This window comes from Accipiter gentilis, chromosome 7 (genome assembly GCF_929443795.1).
Source record: "Accipiter gentilis chromosome 7, bAccGen1.1, whole genome shotgun sequence".
In the NCBI taxonomy this organism is placed as follows: domain Eukaryota; kingdom Metazoa; phylum Chordata; class Aves; order Accipitriformes; family Accipitridae; genus Astur; species Astur gentilis.
Window position 1 is genome coordinate 28,722,241 of NC_064886.1, and position 19,019 is coordinate 28,741,259.

General features: G+C 44.2%; 1 protein-coding gene across 3 annotated transcripts in view; it reads left to right on the plus strand.

The window, feature by feature from the left end:
• The window catches only part of ZNF423 (zinc finger protein 423), a 237,221-nt gene that overhangs the window by 188,006 nt on the left and 30,196 nt on the right, over positions 1-19,019 (plus strand). The window lies entirely within an intron of this gene.

Consider the following 19,019-nt stretch of genomic DNA (forward strand, 5'->3'; position numbering starts at 1 on the left):
AGCGGGTTCTGAGTGGCCAAACCACTCGCCCCGTCCCTGCGAGAGCAGGGTGCTCCCACCTCTAGAGGGGATGACTCTGTAGCCCCTTCCTCTTCTGTTTCTTTTCGCTCTGGGGTAATTAGTGCCAACAGCTCCAGTCATTCTCACTGTGGTACACCCAATTGCTTCAAAGGAATTTTTGTGCAGCAGAAGTATCTGTATTACCAAGAGTTAATAATTATAACAAATATATGCTTTGTGATTAAATAACACACAGCTGGAAAAATTAATCACATCTTGCATTAAGCAATGCTTAAGACTTTTAAAGCAGCAATAGGTGCAGAATTTAACATTTAAAGATCCCTTGAAATGCCAGGGAATGAATATAAATGACTCGGTGCTCTATAGTGTCTTGATATAGTGATGCCAGCCAATGAAGGTGCAGGATTCGATCCTGCTATTTTATAATAGGCTAGTAAATATTTTATCTTGTGCCATGCTCCTTTTACATTAAATTTTGGTCCAAGCCCACCACTCCTTTAGTCAAGCAAAAGTTTAAATTCATTCATTTTTTAAAGGGCTGATACCGTCTGTTTACCCCGCTGCCTGGGCACATGAGAGGAGAGGTGCTCTTTTCCTCTTCCCTCAGCCTGTCCTGCATTTTAGGATTTAAGCCTTTATTTTTCAGGAACCTTGTCCCACTGGAAAAGAAAAAAAAAAATATCAAAATATAGTGCCATTTTGTTTGCTTTGCTGAAGGCGCAGACCTGGAGAATCAGTGCTGTGCATAAGCTGCCTGACCCTGCAGTTTCTCTTACCAGGGGCTCATTTGTATGCAGAGGGGATTAGTCAGAATTTACTGTAGCTTCGCCCTGGGGAGCTGTGAACTCCCTAGGAATATGCTCTGACGAAAGCGTGCAGTTGGTAAGATTAGAACAAACCCTTCTGCTACAGAAAGTGCCTTGGTCACTCACTGGGCCTCCAACATTGAAATCATTTTCATTTATAACCTTTTTGATCATTCAACCTCAAAGAAGCCTTGGCTTTTATGACAGCTTGCACCAAAATTGCCCAATTATTTGGGGGGCTGGGGGGTGGGGAGGAGAAGAGTGAGGGAGAATCTGAAAACAGTCAGATGTGAGAGACAGGGCACTTGATCTGTGCTCATGGCTTTTTCTTCCCTTCTCCTACCAATATTTTTACAGCTGTTGACATATATTGAGTTACATGTGGCTGTGCCATATCCCCGTGGTATAGTTTCAAAGATCTGTTCACCATAAAGTGTGCTGTTCTCAAGTAAATGACTCTGACTTCAAGAAAGCACAGTAGTTTAAATGTTACTATAAATACAGGAGCTAAGACATTTTAATTATAATTTTTGAGTTATACAGTGCTCTGTACGTACACTAGGCATTTACAAAAGGCTGGGGATGGGCTCAGGTTACTGTGCTCTCTTGTGGATAAGGCAGTAACTGCAAGCAGCTCGTTTTGCTGATCCCCTTTATTTACGTGTATTTGCACAGTGTTTATTGACAATGAACATCTTAGGTTTGGGAGTTCAGCTGTGGGAGCTAAAGAAGAGAGAAAAACAGGCAGTTGGGCAAAAAAATATATTCAAACTCGGATTTCAGAGAATTTTTTGCTTTGGGATATCCTAGAAATGTTACTTTTGTCAGAATATGCTATAACTTTAGTTAGGAAATATCAGCACATCTATTGTCCTTTCAATGCCCTTCCAACTCACATCTGGTAACTAGGGCAGATTGAGAATTCAGTACTAACAGATCTGTCAAATTTTTGAGAAAATCCCAGGGTGTGAGTTCATTGCTGATTAATTTTTTCATCAGTGTAGCAGTGTTGGCTTTAGTGAGGTTATTCCTAATTTGCTCTGATGAAAGGAGGAAAAAAATCATTCTTAAAGTGGGTGCTGCTGTCTTGGGAGTAAATAGGTACAGGGTGTGGGGGAAGCACAGATGAGCAGCAGTGTGTGCCAGGAGGTTAATTTTTAGCTATCAGTGGGTTGACAGTGGGGTGGGGGGTTGTTTGTTTGTTTGTTTTTAAGCTTGAAAACAAAACATACATAAAAAGCTTTTACAAGATTTTGTCTTGTACATCAGTACCAGTTATGCACAGTAAAGGTTTCCACCCTGGAAACGGAGATCTGATCCTTTGCATTTGGGCCGATACATACAGTAGAACAGTGACTATAAGCTTAAACGATTTTGTAGTATGGTAACATTGCCCTTTGGAGAGCTCAGCAATTGAGATCTAACAAATCAAGTATCAATAGGGCTCCCTAAATGAATTTGTCTTCCTGCAGTACCTGTGACAGAGCCCTTGTAATGGTGATTTCGGCTATCTCTGCTGTGACTACTGCAGTAAAAGCAGCTCCTCTCAGTGCCTTCAGGGCTTGAACCAAGATTCACTGGAATCAATAAAAAACCCAATCTTTCGATGACTGAAACCAATTTTGGATCAAACATTTACTGCAGGCTTGGATGCCCATTGTTGCTGATGGCATGGTTTTGGTCGTGCAGTCTACTAATCTACATAAATTAATAAATAATATGCATAATAAATAGCACACGTACCGTAAACCGCATCTCATGGTTGCCCTGAAGGACTGCCGTGGTTTCTAGCAGCATTCCCCACGGCCTTGACGAGAAATGCTGCCGAAGTCGGAGGACTTTGGGCACTGTGGAAGTTCTCAGTGCCATTGCCAGCAGATCCTGCTTGGCCCTTAAGCGGTGCCCCCGTGTCACTCAGCCAGGGAATGCTATGTGCTTCTATTGAAGTCTCCGGAGTAGGAACTGAAAACCCTGGACCGCCACCAGAGCTACGTCCTCTGGCCTTTCCCCTCCAAAATTGTAACAGATATTTTTTAAGGTGTTTTTGAGTAGCAGTGGGAATGCACGCAGGCCATGGAGGTTGTATGAAGGTACTGAGAGCATTTGACGACCTCTTAACGTCTTTTACTGGATTTGAACTCAAATCGTTGTGTGCTTCCTTTGCTTATAACTTCACCTCTTTTGTGAATCAAACCTAGCTTTTCTGTCGTGCAAATTGTACAGGAGAGTGAGGTCCAGAGAAAGATTTGTTTCTCCCTCTAAGCGCTACTACGAACTCTTACTTAAGAGGACAAGACCATTCGTCTTGAGCACCTTGCAGGTTGTTTTTTCTTTCAAAAACTTCTTTCAAAGTTGGAGCATAGGCAAGTGATCTGAATGACGAGAATATGCTGTAAGCCCTGTACCGATGTACCTGGTCCCTGGGCAACGTTTCAGACGGCAAAGGCCGTCTGTTTGCATTTGCCTTATGGACATTTCTGTATGTGATACCTTCTATTATCCATGCTAGTTAAGCAGGCTTCTTCCTGAGAGGGGGATTAGGATGCTTTGATAACACTGTATTAATACATAGTTAGCCATAGACAAATCAAGTGTTCAATTAATTAATTTTGTGGATATTTTTGGTTATGTAAATCAAGCCCAAGCAATAATAAGTCCTGTTGCTGGAGGTAGCTAGCGGGCCAGCTACCTTTGCAAGCCGATGTCTGGCTGTGAATTCATCAAAGGATCGCCTGTGTGATTCTTAGCATTTCTTCTCATTATCACATTTATCAGGGAGTGCAGATGAGCTGGCTTTTCCCTACATCCTGTTGGATGGTTGCTTTTGAGGGAGGAGTCTGGGCGCAGGCGGTGTCGAGGATGCAGTATCTTCCTTGCCCATGCAACCGCCAGGGATGCAGCGGCTCTGGCAGGCTGGGGCTGGCCCCAGGGCTCTGGCAGAGAAGGGCAGGAGTATCTCAGGCACTCCTGGGGCAGCCAAGCCAGACGGAGTCCCCCCTGCAGCCTGAAAAGCTGGGGCATGTTCATCTCCTTCTCTGTCTTTTAAATGACTTGTATTTGTCCAATCTGCTTAAGAAAAATTTTAAGATTTGTATTCAAAGGTGCTGACTGACATGTTTCCTTTATGAATTCTTATGGATTACTATTGATTTTTGACTGTGTTTTTTGCAATCCTACTTCTAGGACTCCGGAGATTTCCCTGCTGCAATAATAATGTATTGTCATTCTTAATATCTCAGATCCTTGACACAATATTCATATTAAAACCACAAAAAAGCTACATTAGAGTAACACCGAGGGTCTGACTGGAACCCACCAAGGCAGGGGAAATCAAAGTCGAGGCTGAAAATTAGGGCTGACACTGTGAAACGTATCCCATTGTACTTAAGTGCTGGAGTTCATCTGTGATTGCAAGATCACTTGTGTTTGAAAGATGGATTCCTCCGTACAGCAGGAATGAGTTATGATGTGTTGTAAATCATCAGGATTAACTATTGTAGTTGAGAGTGCCTATTTTTGTGGAGAGCTACATAAACCAGCATTATGGAAGTCACTTTAACATATTTTATGAACTTTTGTTCTCTTTCACACACAGTGCTATTAAAAATTCATTTTGCATTTCTGCTACTTGCATAATAATTCTGGATCAAATTGTTCAGGTCAATAAGGAGAGAATGAAAATGTCACAGCATTTTCTGCGTGAGCTTGTAGGCATTTTTCCTTTAACTATGTCGCTCCAAAAACATTACACAGATATGCACAGTCCTTTGCATGAGTGTGATAGATGGTTTCATTTATTCACCTGTATGATGCAAATGTGTTGTCTGAATGCTTGTAGCACGACTGATGTATTGGAAGGCCTTCCATTTGACCGTGTCTTTTGACCTTTCTCATACCATCTCTTCGGGAGTAAAATTTTTCCAGTCAAACTTTTTGCTTGCTAAGTTTCAGAGCTCACTTGAGTTGTTCATTGGTTTCTCAGCGTGCAATGCGAAACCCTGTAGAGCGTCAGGAGTGGGAGTTAAGAAATAAGAGGGAGATTTCCCATGGCTGAGGAGAAGCTGGGAGGGCGTTGCACACTGGTGGAAACCTCCGAGGGATGCAGGCTTCTCGCTTGCACGGGGTGCACATGGTTCTCTGCTGCTGCCACCCACGTTAGCACCACGAAGGGAGCAGAAGTGTTCTGACAAAATTAAACAAATCAATTAAATATGCGGGTTTAGATTTTAGAGCAAGGTGTTTTAACCATGTTTTTATTAATGATTTTAGAAATAGCTGTTCATCCCCCTTTTTATCTTCTTCTCTCTTCTGTTATTAATGTTCATGTGAGAGTCCATATGACATTACGCCCCTAATTTATTGAGGCAATGTGAAAGGGTTTCTTTATAAATGAGGATTATGGGTCTTTTGCATATATCTAGGGTATCTGGGTTTGGTGCTATTTTTAGCAGTGAAGAGAGAGGGACAGAAAGTAGATGCATGGATTCCCATCAGAGAGGAGCATTCAAAACTTGGTGAGCTAAAGCATCCGAGTAACTCCACACACGCAGATACGCACAGTTTGAGCAACGTGACTTGTTAGTCACCAGTCTCGATGATGACCAAGTGTCATGTGAACGTGTATTATTTTGACATAGATGCTTACCAGCTTTACTTGTTATCTGCCTCTGAAGACACCAATGGACTAAACCGAGGTTTGGTGTAATTAAGTGGGACTGATCAAACACCAGAACCGTGCTATGGTGCACATGTCCCGCTAAATTTGGATATTCAGCAGCACTTGTAGTATTTGCATATGTTGTTTGCTGTTACAGACATTCTGGCATTGGAGAGCGCAGTGTTACCACAGCTACTTTCAAAGATGTGGCAATTTCTAGATGCAATTATTTTTGGAAAGGCCAGACGAAATTACAGGTTTACCTGGAAAGCTTGTTTTCCTTTGGAGACATGGCTAATGCCTTTCCCTGATCACACTGCTGGCACTTTGCATTGGTTAACATGATTCGAAGGGTAAATATTGGTAACTTACTGATTCAGCATGGAACTATTCCTTCTTGAACCTACTGCAAATTGCAGATTTTATCATATTGACCAACATCCCCAAAGTGTAGTGTAAGTGTTTGGAAACAATGTGCAGTTACTGCGTGCATGTACGATCAGGGTAAGGTATTTCACTTGAAAATACCAAGAACTAGTCAACATTAAACAACGTTGGGTCACAAAACTCTTAAATGGAGAAAATCGTTAAAGCAGGCTTCAAAAACACACACATGCCCTAACATTATCACAGCTGATCAGTTTAAAGTAAATTCAGTATTTCCGAGAAAAAAATTGGTTTTCTTCCTTTTGAAATTATGTATGCCTAAATTAATCTTTCAAGTGAGTTATAAATCCCTGTAAATAGGGTTAGCATTGGAATGAATTATAGTTACAAAAATTGGAATGAAGATAAATCATGTTTCCTTGGTGAAAATCTAATAATAGCTGTCAGGTCCATACAAGACTGCTCAGGTATAGATCCCCTGTTCTGTGACTGTGATGCGCTCCAAGGAGCTCATGCTGCCTACCCACGAGATCAGCGTCTACGAGTCTCAATACTGGGCGTTTTCAGTATTTTAAGAGCTTTATTAAAATTATGATACTTGAAACTGGTGCAAGCAGATGTGCATCTAAACTGAGGAAACAAAAGAACTGGATTGTTTAATTCTGGAAGAAGCAAGATGAGATTTTTTTAGTTTAAGGGTGATGATAATCCTGAGTCTATTTAAGCATCACAAGGCCAACTGCTGCTTTGTTAACCTGTGTCAGAACAAGGCTTTTTTGGGGCGATGGGGGTGGATTGCCAGTACAAAAGTGCTGTGTAGCAGTGCAGGCAAGGCGGAGCGGTGCAGCTCCTGCGAGGTCTGCTGACCTCCCTGACCTGGTACCCTTCACAGGAATTAAGTTCATTGTTTTACAGAGACAGACCTTAAAAAATAATCCTTTGAGGCCCTCCCCATCCTTATCTAGGAGGGGTGTTGGGGAGCCCTCAGTAACAAAGATCTTGGAGAACTGTTAGGATTAAACTGCTGTCAGATTACTAAAGTGTAACAATGTACAGGACGTGCACTTTCAGCCACTGTCTCTTCAGTGTATGGATGAATGTCAAAGGCAATATTTTGTGATGGTTCCTTGTGACCCAGATTCCACAGAAGTCTCTTATAAAATAATCTTTGAGTGAACACTACTCACACATCCTAAGGACACCTCATCCCCGTGAACCCAAAGGTAGGACTGAAGCTGCTGTGCACTGCGAGATCTGTGACTTTCTATCTGAGAATTTCGGTCTTGTTTGATAGTTCAGCCTTTGTGCCCTGCAGATCCATTTTAAATTGTCTGAAGCAGGAATAAATCTATTACAATGACCACCATTTTTATTTTTTTTTAATAATACAAGATAGGTTTGTGAAGAGGTGTTAAAAAGTAAAAATGAAAGGCAGAAGTTGTAAGGAAAACCTGTTCATTGGACAAACCTGCAATGCAGTAAATAATAACCCCAGAGGTGAAAGACAGCCTGTTCTAGAAAAAAGGCAGTGGAAAAGACTTTTTTTCTCTCTCATTCTCTCTTCTTTTTTTTTTCTTCTTTTTTTTTTCTTCTTTTTTTTTTTTTTTTTTTTTTTTTTTTTTTCTGTGGGTCTAGGGGAGAAAAGGTCCTTTATTCTTTAGTAACTTTTCTGATTTTAAATATGTGCTTGTCTGGTCATAAGGAGCAAGGTCATTCCTACTGCTCAGGGCCTAGGCTTTGTGCTGGCGTTGGCGGGAGCTTCTCTCCTCTCTCCTTTTCCTCCCTCCCTCTATCTCTCCTTTTCTTTTTCTCCTGAGGTGCAGATGGCCACATTTGCAGGTTAACTGGAACAGCTGGAGGCACATTATTAGCTTCCTGCTGCTAACTCATATTTGCTTAGATTTTTTTTTTTTTAACAGCAACATAATTTACAAGTAGTAGGCCAGTGACAAAGCTGGCATGTTCTAAATCCGCATCTGATTTATATAATGCTGTTGCTTATCAGTGAATGAAGTCATAATTATTGCTTTGTACCATTAAATAGCATAAATATATAAACTGTTATACAAATTGCAGCAAATGTTTCCTCTAGGGAGCTCTAGACAAAATTTTAATGTAGTGCATTTGTCTGTGGTGGCAGTTTCTATGGTATATAATAATGTTGATAAATTTTACTGTAGCAAGTGACATTTTATAACATTAATCCTGGTGGTAAAAATCTGATGAATACTACAGCTGTACTGGTGGGTGCAAGAAGAATGAGAGTTTTTGACACTAAGTGAATTGATTTTAATAGTGCTTTAAGGCTCCAAAGCACAAGGACAGTGCAGAAATGGCAGATCCTTCACTGGAAGGGCAGAGGACTCCAGCAGGTGCTGGACAGCAAGGCACCGGGGAGCTTGACTTGATGATGGTGATAATTAATTCTTCTAAAACTCTTTATTGATTAATACATCCTTTGCTTTGAAAAGCAAAAGGAAACCAAATGGTGTGATGAAAACACTTTAAAATCCTCACCGGTTGTTTAAACTCTGCACATGTGAGCGAAGACCCCGTAATAATTAGAGATGCAGCACCTGGCCTCAAATATTGTTTCAGATGTCAGACATGCGGGCGCACGGCCCGCTCGTGCCATGCCTGCCTGTGCCGCTTGCTGCTGAAGCTGCCCGCTGCCGAGGTGCACTGCCGCACGGGATGAGCGCGCGCCCAAGTGCAGCCCTGTGCGCGCTAAATGGGAACGCACCAGCAGAGTAAACGAACAGGCAACACGAGGACTGCAAGGAGAAGTTCTTCCCCCGAGTTCACTTGCGTATAGCAGGAATAGGGCGATACTGGTGGGTTTTAGCACCTGCCAAATAACAGCGTAAATTACGTTGCGGGTTTTGCGACCCTTTTGAAATTGCTTTTTTTGCATTGCTTTGTGATCCAGGTCCCAATGCCTGGGCTGGGGTTTACCCCTGCTCGCCGTGCAGGCAGCGGGGTAGCACGGCACCGCCGACGATGCTGGGCCCGGCAAAGTTCCCACCAGCGAGCCCTGCGGTTGGCACCACTCGGCACCGCTCATGCCCGAGGTGCCCGGCTTTGGTCACGGCCGAAAGCAGCTGATGTGCTCCCCTCCTCGGGCAGAGCGGCTGTGGAGGCAGGGGGCAGCCCCAGAGCGAGACTGGGCTGTGCCCTGCCTGTCCTGCCGGCTCTTCGAGCATTGGTTTGTTTTGCTTTTATTCCTGGACATAAGGAGTGCTTAAGGCGGGCTGCCCGGGAATGGTGGGCACAGCCCGGCTGTCTGGCGGGGCACATGCGCAGGCTGTATCAGCTTTTGCACTTCCCCCTGTTGCTGCAGAAGGATGGTGCAGGCAGGCGAGGGGACGGGTTTGCCCCAGGCCGGGGCAGCGGGCAGGGGCTAGCTCCAAGCCACTGCCGGCAGACCCGCTTCCTTGGGAGAGCTGCAGCCCGACCACCCAGAGCTGTCCCGGCTGCTCCTCCTTCCTGTACAAGGCGGCCTTCACAAAGTGCAGGCGTACCTGGATCTTGCATATGTCGACCAAAGCATGTATACTACTGCGCAGGGTACTGGCTCTTGCCAAAGGCAGGAGGAAGAGGTGTAGGAGGCCAGGAGAAAAGTTTTATGCTGTTTGTGCACAAGTTGTGTTTCTGAAACGGGAATGGTATTTCAGGTGCTCAGTTGCCCGCGTATTAATGATCCACGTGATTTCACTGTTAAACAGAACTGATGAGGTGCTTCAGCTGCCACGTGGTCTTGATGCCTGCCAAGCACAGGTGAATCCCTCCCATCTACATCAGATGCAGCACAGAAAATAATTGAATGCTTGAAATGAAAGTATCCTTTGAGGCAGCAATTTCTGGTAGAGACAGTCTTGGCAGAAGTATTTGGTATAAAATCTTGATGCAATAGACATTTTTTCTCTTCTGTGATTCGTCTTAAAACTAGCAATGGCTTCTCACCCAATCACAAAACATAGTGACATACGAGAAGGGCACTTGTGTTTCATTAACACACTCACCTGTACTTATTACTTATTGCTCTTACTGGATTTCCAAACTGGTCTCAGAAATGTCATGTATTTACAGAAAAAGAATACCAGAAATGTTCCTGCTTCACAACAAATTTGTTAAGGAGCATATTTTTTCCGGAGAAGCTTTCAGAAATAAATGGGTAACTCAAAGGAGAATCCTGGAGGACACTGTACTTGGGACACTTTTGTAAAAATTAAGAGCAATGCACTTTTTGTGCTCGGTCATTTAGACTGCCATGACCTTCCCCACCTGAAAGTGTATTTTTCTGTTTTCTTCATGACGCGACTTCTTTCCTTTTCAAATTCATGCTCCTGTTTCAATAGTGTCAAAGATGGAGCTACAGTGTTAAAATTGCAACCCCATGGCCGTAAGGAAAATCCCAGCGACTTCAGGCTGAACATCATGGAGGTGTCTAACACACACCATGGCACCTTGTCAGGATTTTGCAAGGAAAACGCAGGCATGTCCTGTATGGGTTTTCCCTCAGTTGTTTGTTTCCTGTGTCATTAGCACTTCACATACCCACAATAATTGTATTCCTCTCTCAGAAATCATATGTTTTTTTCCTGGCACCCTTTTGGACACAAAGTTTGAGTCGTTGAGGATTAGTCTATTCTTCTCTCTCTCTCTCTCCGGGCTGAAGTGCTGATGTTTGAACAACGTATAAGGAATGGCCCCCCGCGGACGGCGTGCTTCCCTCCCCCTCCGCACCACCTGGGGAATGAAGAGCAGGGATCTGAGCAGCCCTCCTCACCTGGTGGTATGTGGGATGCTGGTCTTTAAGCTCAGCCCCAGAGACACATGGGTACAAGCGATAAACCTCGCTACTGGCTTATGTGGTTGAAGTTTTGGACACTAGCAGTGCTTTTAAAATGCAGACGTGCCCGAGAGACCTGAACCTCACAGCTGTGGTGCTGGAGGCATTGCGTTATAGTCAGCAATGGGAAGCCCATGGCAAAGGCAGTTTTGCATAGGAGCGATATGGAAGTGCAGGGAATGGCAGCGGACGACGTCGTGCCGGGAGAGCCTCCCTCTGCCTTCCTTTGCCTAGGCTTTCTCCGTCAGACTTCTCGCCCACATGGCGGAGCAGCATCTCCGGGATGCTCCATCTGCAGGCATTCCCTTTGCTCCAGCTGCTGGCCGGAGTGGTGAGGGAAGGAGCTGAGCTCCATGAGTGGTGGTCTCTGTCCCTTCGGAGGATCACAGAAGGTGCTGTAGGAATCCCACATGGCAATGTCTTTGGACCGCCAAGTTTTATTTTCCAGGATTGGCAGATTTTGAAAGCCTATCGCTTGTCAACTTTGCGCTTCTTGGTAAATTCCTGTACAATGCTTTATGGATTGTGCACTAGTTAAAAAATAATATTGTTCTCATGGCTGCCATTAAAATTTCTAGAAATAAAAGCATCTTATAATGTACTCTGGAAATGTGAATCCTAAGCTGTAAGGTACGTATGTTTGTAATGATTAATCGGTTCAGCTCAATACATACCTGAATCATGTTTAGTAATTAGCATAAATAGCAGGGTCTGTGCTAATTCAGGCAACCTTTGTTGATGTATTCTGCAATACTGCAGTGATTCATGGCATCCTGTGGAGACCACCAGGCCAGCCATGGCACTAGGCAGGTTACAGAAACTGCCTCAAAATCTTACGAGAAGCTGCTGTGGTCTCCCACAACAGGAGCCGGGTGAGCAGCCGCAAGCTCGTGCCATCGCTCCTAAGTTCACAGCCTCACCCTCCGGCAGCGCCAGCGGATGATGGGGCTGTGGGTAGGCCTGGCTGTGTTTATTCGCTTCAGCATCTTAATGCAATTACAAAGCTGATGTGTGTCCAGCCAGCTCGGCCCGTGGCATCGTTTGGTTCATCTTTAAAGGATGGTGAAGACGCATTTGGTGCCTGTGTGTGAAGCAACAGGGCCATCTAGAACAAAAGCCTACCTTACATTTACTTCTGCGAAGTTATTCTGCATTTGTGTCTACTGCAAGCACTTATGCTTGAGTGTGGTGTGTGATTTTTTTAAGCTACCGTAAATAGATCATCTTTACAGACCACAATAAAACATTTGTGTAATGCTTAACTGTATGTTAAGTAAAAACCTGCATTAGAATATCCCCCTATTCTTTCTGTCGGGTAAATAAGAGCATAAAGGTGAGTATCCCCACCACTCCCATTACTGTGCACAGCACTTAGTTACATTAGAAAAAATGAGGTATTGTTCTGCCAACTTTTGTTTCCCTCCATTTGTGTTACTGCTTATGAATCCGGCATGCCGACCTATGAAGCAACTACTTCTGAAATCCAGCTGTCACGGCACACGCAGGTACCACGGCACGGCTACTGCCGGGAGTCGATGGCTAGCACCGGTCTCCTGTGCTTGCAACTAGACTGTTATTGGTTTGAGCTGGTGTATAACTAACAGCATCTGGAAGGTGTAGATGTTATGTTGTCCACTGAAGCATAACTTGTATTGCATTAAAGCATCACGCTGTTTTTAAACAGGCTAAAAGGGGGTTTCAGCTGTGGTCAGTTATTGGGCTGTTGCACTGACAGTGTGCAGGGTGTTTGGGTGGTAGGTAGTAGGGGCCTGTATTGTATTGGCTCCTCACCCGTGCCTTTGCAGACCAACTGAAGCAGTTGATGTGTTTTGCAGTTCATACAGCTGTTTGGGACCGTTGCAGGTTTATAAGTATATGCAGAATCTCTTTTTGTATGCTTTTGCTCTGCTGTCTTGTGCGTTGCTCCAGGAGGCATGCATGTCTTCTCCTCTTCCTCTTAAGACTGAGCACTTGGACTGCAGTTTCATTGCTGCGTAAATTCACACAACTAGACCTGCTCCCCTTGCCGTCCCTCCAGGCAGCACAAGGGCAGGAGGCAACTCCAGCTACTGCAGTTCAGCTCCAGACCAGGGCAGCTATTTTACAGGGGGCTTGGGGGGAGGAACCGAGGTTCAAAACTGTCTCTGCTCCTATGGAGAAATCGATATTTAGCCATAAAACCAGGAGGGGCATGGCTGGGAATCACAGCCTGAATGAGAGGGTTTCAGTATTGTCATAGAAGATAAAACAAGAGGAAAACATTTTGAATTTACTCTTTGTGTATTGAGGCCTTTTATTATTCATCAGTAAGTAAATATAAGCTAAGGGAGTGATTTGTTTCTAACAAGCTTATAAAATACTAGAGTCATTTGTGAGTTTATTGGAGTGCTGATTATAAACATTCCCTCATGCACACTCCTTTGTGTCAAATTAACATTCAAAATACAAATATTGTATCTTTGAATATTTCTGTAATCTCTTCCCAAGTATTTGAGATCTTCGATGAGAGACGATTGACAGTGTCATATGAAAAGTAGCCGAGCACTCTGTCACAGTTTGGACGTATCTTTCATTTCTTTGGCATTTGCTTTGCTCACGCTGCTTTTTTGAATTGCCTGCTCCATGCTCTAGCTTTTCGGGTTTTGATATAATGCATAATTGATGCTCATCTAGCTGCAAAGATTCAACTGTTGTGCATGCCATGCTGCCTGTGCACGGCTTCCCGGGATGTGGCCTGCGACCCTGCGGTGCAATGGGAGGAGTGGCCGGTCACGGTGGGGCTGGGTGGGTTTGGCACAGCTCCCCGCGGCCTGCCGGGGCAGTTCAAGTGCACGGGTAGCACTGGGGGCTTCCTGGGTCTCCCAAAGCACTCCCTCGAGGAGCTGGGCTTTGCGGCCTCACGAGCCTCAGGTGTGATAAGAAAGGGAGCCCTGTTCTTGCACTTGCTTTTGTGCACTAATGCATTTTCTGTTGGTAATCATAAGGAATAGAAATGTAAAGAATAGGCATGGTCTGCCACACATCCCTTAGGTCACTGGTTTAGACCCGTCCCCTGTAGGCAGTTTTCCCAAAGGATGGCGCTGTGTGTGGAAGGCATCCTGAGGCCAGGGCTCACGGGGTGCAGCTGGTATGGCCCGGGGAGCTTTGGGGAACAGATCTTGGTTGAGCTCCATGCTGCCTCTATGGCTACAGAAGTGCCATTTTACCCCCTACGTGCTGGTACAGCAGGTATACCTATAGTTTAATCAGACTGACCTTTACGTTTACTTGATGATTTTGTTTTCACCCCTTCCCACTAAAACATTCTCCATGTCATCGTTGTCAGTGCCCAAATTCCTTGCCTTTCTTGTCACTGTATAACTTGTTTTCACTAAGCAGAGGAAAATCCTGCAAGGGCGGGTCTTAGCCTAACATTATTATAGCGGCTGCCATTTAAAAAGTCAATTTTTGCCTACAGGCAAAGTATTGTTATCAGAGTTTGTACCTATTTTGCATATATACGATTGTATCTTCCCTACCTCTCTGGGGTGACAGGAGCAAATGCCGACTTCTTAATGCCGATTGTTGAATCCGAGCTTAAAATAAGAGCTCACGAGAAAAATGAAGAATAAAATGGTGGGTAGCAGGTCTCTGACAGACCTTTATTGTTTCCTCCTTTTTGGTTCAAGCAGGGACTCCATGACAGCTTGATTTAGGATCTTATTTTATTTGAGGGAGCAGCTGAAAAGCAGCTCGATTTTTCCTCTCATTTTTCACTCTTCCTCAGTAACTTTTGCAGGGCTGTGGAATATGTTCCCTCTCATCTGGGTTTATTAGCTAGATACCCGTAAATCTATTTCAAGTTCAATGAAGGCACACCAGGCCCTTCTCTATAGCAATCCTGCTACACCTTTGGACCTGTTTCGAAGTCATCTTGGCTACTTCTGCGTGGCTCCAGTCCGTTACTGCACCCACCCCCTGAAGGCACCGTCCTGCTTGGCCCTGTCTACCCTCTGTGGCTGGGACCTTCTTCGTGCTTCTTTGTGGGCAGGGGCTTGGGGCTTGGGTTTTTTTTTAAAAAGCAACTTCTGGGAATGAGTGGAGTTGCAGAGAGCCCAAGAGACCTGTACAATGTCATGAGCCTGAGATCTGGGTGAGTTTAAACAAAAATAGCTGTGTAGGAGTCCTGCTGTTAATGAGCCATCAGATCTTCCTGGTTGTCATCGTGTTTTGATACAGTGGCATGCTCACGCTTTCCTGCGGCTAGAATAGGGCTTCTTCGGCACCATTGTAGGATCAGCATTTCCAGATCCCTTTATTTGAGCAAAAATACAGACTTTCCTTATATCTTACACTAAGTTTTCTATCACAGCCCACATATGTTCTTCGGAGTCTGTCTACAGCGTAAGAGTTTGCACATGGCTTTCCTTTATGGATTAAAAAGCTAATGACATATAAAATGAAGAAAATGTGTTTCTAAAAAATAAATCAACCCAAGCTGGTCATCTTGTGCACTGACAGCATATCTGCCAACAGCCATATGCCTGACTGAACTACTTACATAATAAAATAGAAGGGCCAAAGCCAAAGGTACTTTGAGTTTAGGAGCCTGGAAGAAGATTTCTGCCCGTGCTGCCAATCCGCTGATGCCTCACGTGGCTGCGCAGGCTGCGTGCACTGGCCCTCTGTGGTGAGCTCGGAGCAACTGTTTCATTGCTGCCCGTCCAGCTCCTAGTGCTGGACAAATCCAGCTCTAGGTCATGTGTGAAGGGTGCAAGGTGGCTGGCTCGTGTGCAGGACGAAGGACAAATGTAGAGGTGACATTAGTTTGATATTAGGTTTTATATAATGTATTCAATGTTTGTATGTTAGATAAGTGTTACCAAGAGTAACTTTACAGAGTTATCGCTTGGCAGTGAGATCTCTTCCAAAAGGTCACTGGGTTACAGCTTTTCTTCTTATTTGAGATGAAGCTGCTACAGGGTATGATTTCCACCTGGACTGTGGAGTGTTAATCAAGCAAATCCCATCAACATCAATGGAAGATGCTTTGTACATTCACTTGTGCATATTCCCACAATACAAGAATATATGTCTGCATAATGCAGAGATGCTTAAGATATTTTCTTGTTTTCATGCAGATTCTTCTTTTTGACTGCCTTAAGGAATATTGTGCGTTACTGCACCTTAGGATTCCCGGCTTAAAATATGTCTGATAGGGTTTTTTTCATTCTTTTGGGTATATTTGCACTTAACGAGCTTTGAGAGATATTCATGCCATGCAAAAACAGTCACCTATCTTAGCCAGACAGACCTTAGTTAGTCACCCTTGGTTCCTTCTGTTCTCAATGGCATCTCATTTCATCAGCTGCGATAACTGGTTTCTGTCCCCAAGCTCCTGCCCTTGTCCGTGGGGACAGGGAGTGAGGCAGGCGCCTCTGGATAGGGGTTGGGGACAGGAACCTCTCCAGGGCTGGGCCATGATGTGTTTTCAGCCCTTGTATGAACAAGTAAGCTCCAGTGTAGTTGTGCTAAATGATCATGTCAAGATAGCTGGGTAACTATCTTCTTTTCTTTTTTTTTTTTTTTTTTCCTCCAAGAAAAAGCTGAGAGATGTTTCTGTTCTTTTGCTTGTCTTGCATGTACTTTAAAGAAGAATTTTAGAATTTTGGTCCGTAAGCTGATAGTAACGCTGTAAGAGATTGCTTTTTAACCAGAGGCTTTTCCCTAACAGTACTATTTCTTAATAAGAAAAGAAGGTGAATTCATATTTAAAAGAAATGCGTTTGTTTAATCTGAATAAGTGGGTACAAACTGCCCCGACGTTACAGGAGTGGAGCGTTTGGCCAGTCTCTGAGATGTTTGGTGATCTGCGACAGAAATAATGCTCACGGTTGGTTTTCGCTTGCACTTATAACTTTATGCCCACTGCATCATTTCCCAGATATCTATACTAATATAAGCTTTAATTTGACCATAGCTGATACTGCTATAAAGTTTACATTACTGGATAAGTTATTTCCATGTTTATGTGGAATTTTGCAATATCAGAATAAGGCTCCTCCTGCCAGTTCACCTGTACTCACTCAAGAGGCATTGCACTAATGCTGGGATAACTGAATTTTTCTTTGCTAATGCAAATGAAGCTCTACACTCTCTCCCCCCCAAAAAGTTTGACATTTATCATACTTTGATGCCTGAAAGAACCTTCAGTATTTCTCAGTTAAACTGTACATTTAGAAGTGTTTTCATGTTGTTACGGGTTCTGTTTTTCTCTCTCCTTTTACCAGTTTTTCTGCTTCCCTGATGCCATCATGGAAGTGGTTTACGGCTTTCTCCTACTCCGTGCATCGCTGAGTGTAGTTGACAACTGACTTGTAGCCTGTCTGTCATGTTAATTATGTACTATTAGAGACCATTAATCTGATGATTATTTATGCGATAGATTTATAGTCTATCATGTCAATCTGTACTTGGGAAACTGTAATCTGAAGACCAGTGTCACACATCAGCGGGAGATTGCGTGTTTAAAAAATACCGCGTGCTATCCTGAGCGTGCCCAGCTAGTGCAGGGGGCTGGCAGCCAGGGCTGAATGCCGTCGTGATTTGGATCCCCACCCCAGGAATCTGCCTTTGGGCAGACGAAATGCACCCAGAGTTTGGCTTTTAAGCAGTAGCTGCAGGATGTGGCTGCCACCCTGTGTGCAGGTGCCCGGGCAGGGGAGGGGGCTACTGGTAAGAGGGAAGGCTTTGCCTTTGGCAGCTCTTGCTGGAGTCCTGGCAGCTCTGGGAGCCTCTGTGTGACCACAGTCGACGCGCACTGGGACTGCAGGAGGTCCGGGTGGGACGTGGAGGGGAGGGGGCACCTTGTGGCTCTGGTGGCCCTGGTACTAAGGCTGAGGAACATGCCAGGCCTGTAAAATGAGTAAAAAGGGCTTCTTTACACCTGTTTAAACTCGGTTTAAAGCTTTGCATGTTTTAAAAGCACTTGGCATATTTCAGTGGGATGTTTAATAAGAGTATAATGATGTTTTAATTTTAATTTTTAATTTCACAAGAAGAATAGATGCCAAGTAGATACTAGTTATTGCTGTTTGTCTGTATTGAGCTCTTCGGTGTGATATTGTCAGTAGGATCAGAGGATGGACGTATTCTTGCTGTGTAGCAATGCAGGGAGCTGCTTCCAGGGAAGAGGAGAGTGGAGAAGAGACCGGGAGGAATAAGGGATATCCAGGCTTAAGCAACATGATGGCACGAGGGAGCCCAGCGCAGGGAATGGGCTGCGTGGCCATCGGCCTGGATGCAGGGCTGTGTTACTTCAGTTCCACCAGGTATCTACATTACATTTGAAATAATACAGCTGTGAGCATACCAAAACATTGAAATACTCGACTAGGGTTGAGTTGTGTGGGAATGTGGTGTTTTTATTAACCTCTAGCCATTCTTTGGGGTTCATTAGCTTTATCCAGACTCATTCTGTGTGTGTGTGTATGGGCTTGCACAGTCAAAGGCAGCATGTGTTTCTTCTCCTGTATGGGTTTTGCATTTCCATGGAAGCCACTGGAGTTATTCCTTAATGAACTATTGTGAAGAAACAGCCAGACCTATCAGACTTTAGTGCACAAGAAGTTTTAATGTAGGCTATTAAAAAAAGGCATCTTCGGAGAAAGGCTGATAGAGAGTGAAGTTACTGTGCTAAAGTGTAGTGCGTTTCTATAAATTATCTTTATGCAGTTTCCGAGATTAATATCTAAATCTAAAATAAAGCTCTGCAGGCGGGGTCCCTCTGGGGCTCTGCAGTCAGCAGATAGATGATGCACAACTCCATGAACTCCTTTGAACTTTCAGATTTTATTTTTCTTGTAAACCAAAAATTAAGCTGATGAAGACAGGCTCGGCAGACCCATCTCTTGTGTCTGAGGTTCAGCCTTCCCTTAGGAAAGCGGTGCGGTGGGGGAGCGCGCAGCCTGCAGCCAGGAGGGAGGCAGGGGCTCTGGAGCCGCGCAGGAACTGCCGTCACAGTCAGTAGGAAACTCCCTGCAATCTCATCCCAGTCCCTCTGGGACCATGCTTCTTTTTAATGGTCATTTTAATATTGCAGTGTAATGACATGTACTGGAGGCAGTGAACTTACAAGCTACCTTATAAATAATTTGGCATCTAATTCTGCATATTTTGAGCTTGAGGCCCCCTGAGATGATGAAAAGAGTTTAAAGCCTGTTGTGTGGTTAGGCTAATTTAGCCTGAAAAAGAATACCTTTTCAAGGCCACAGATGCGTGCAAGAAGTACATCACAAGAAGCCTTGGAGTTTGTTAC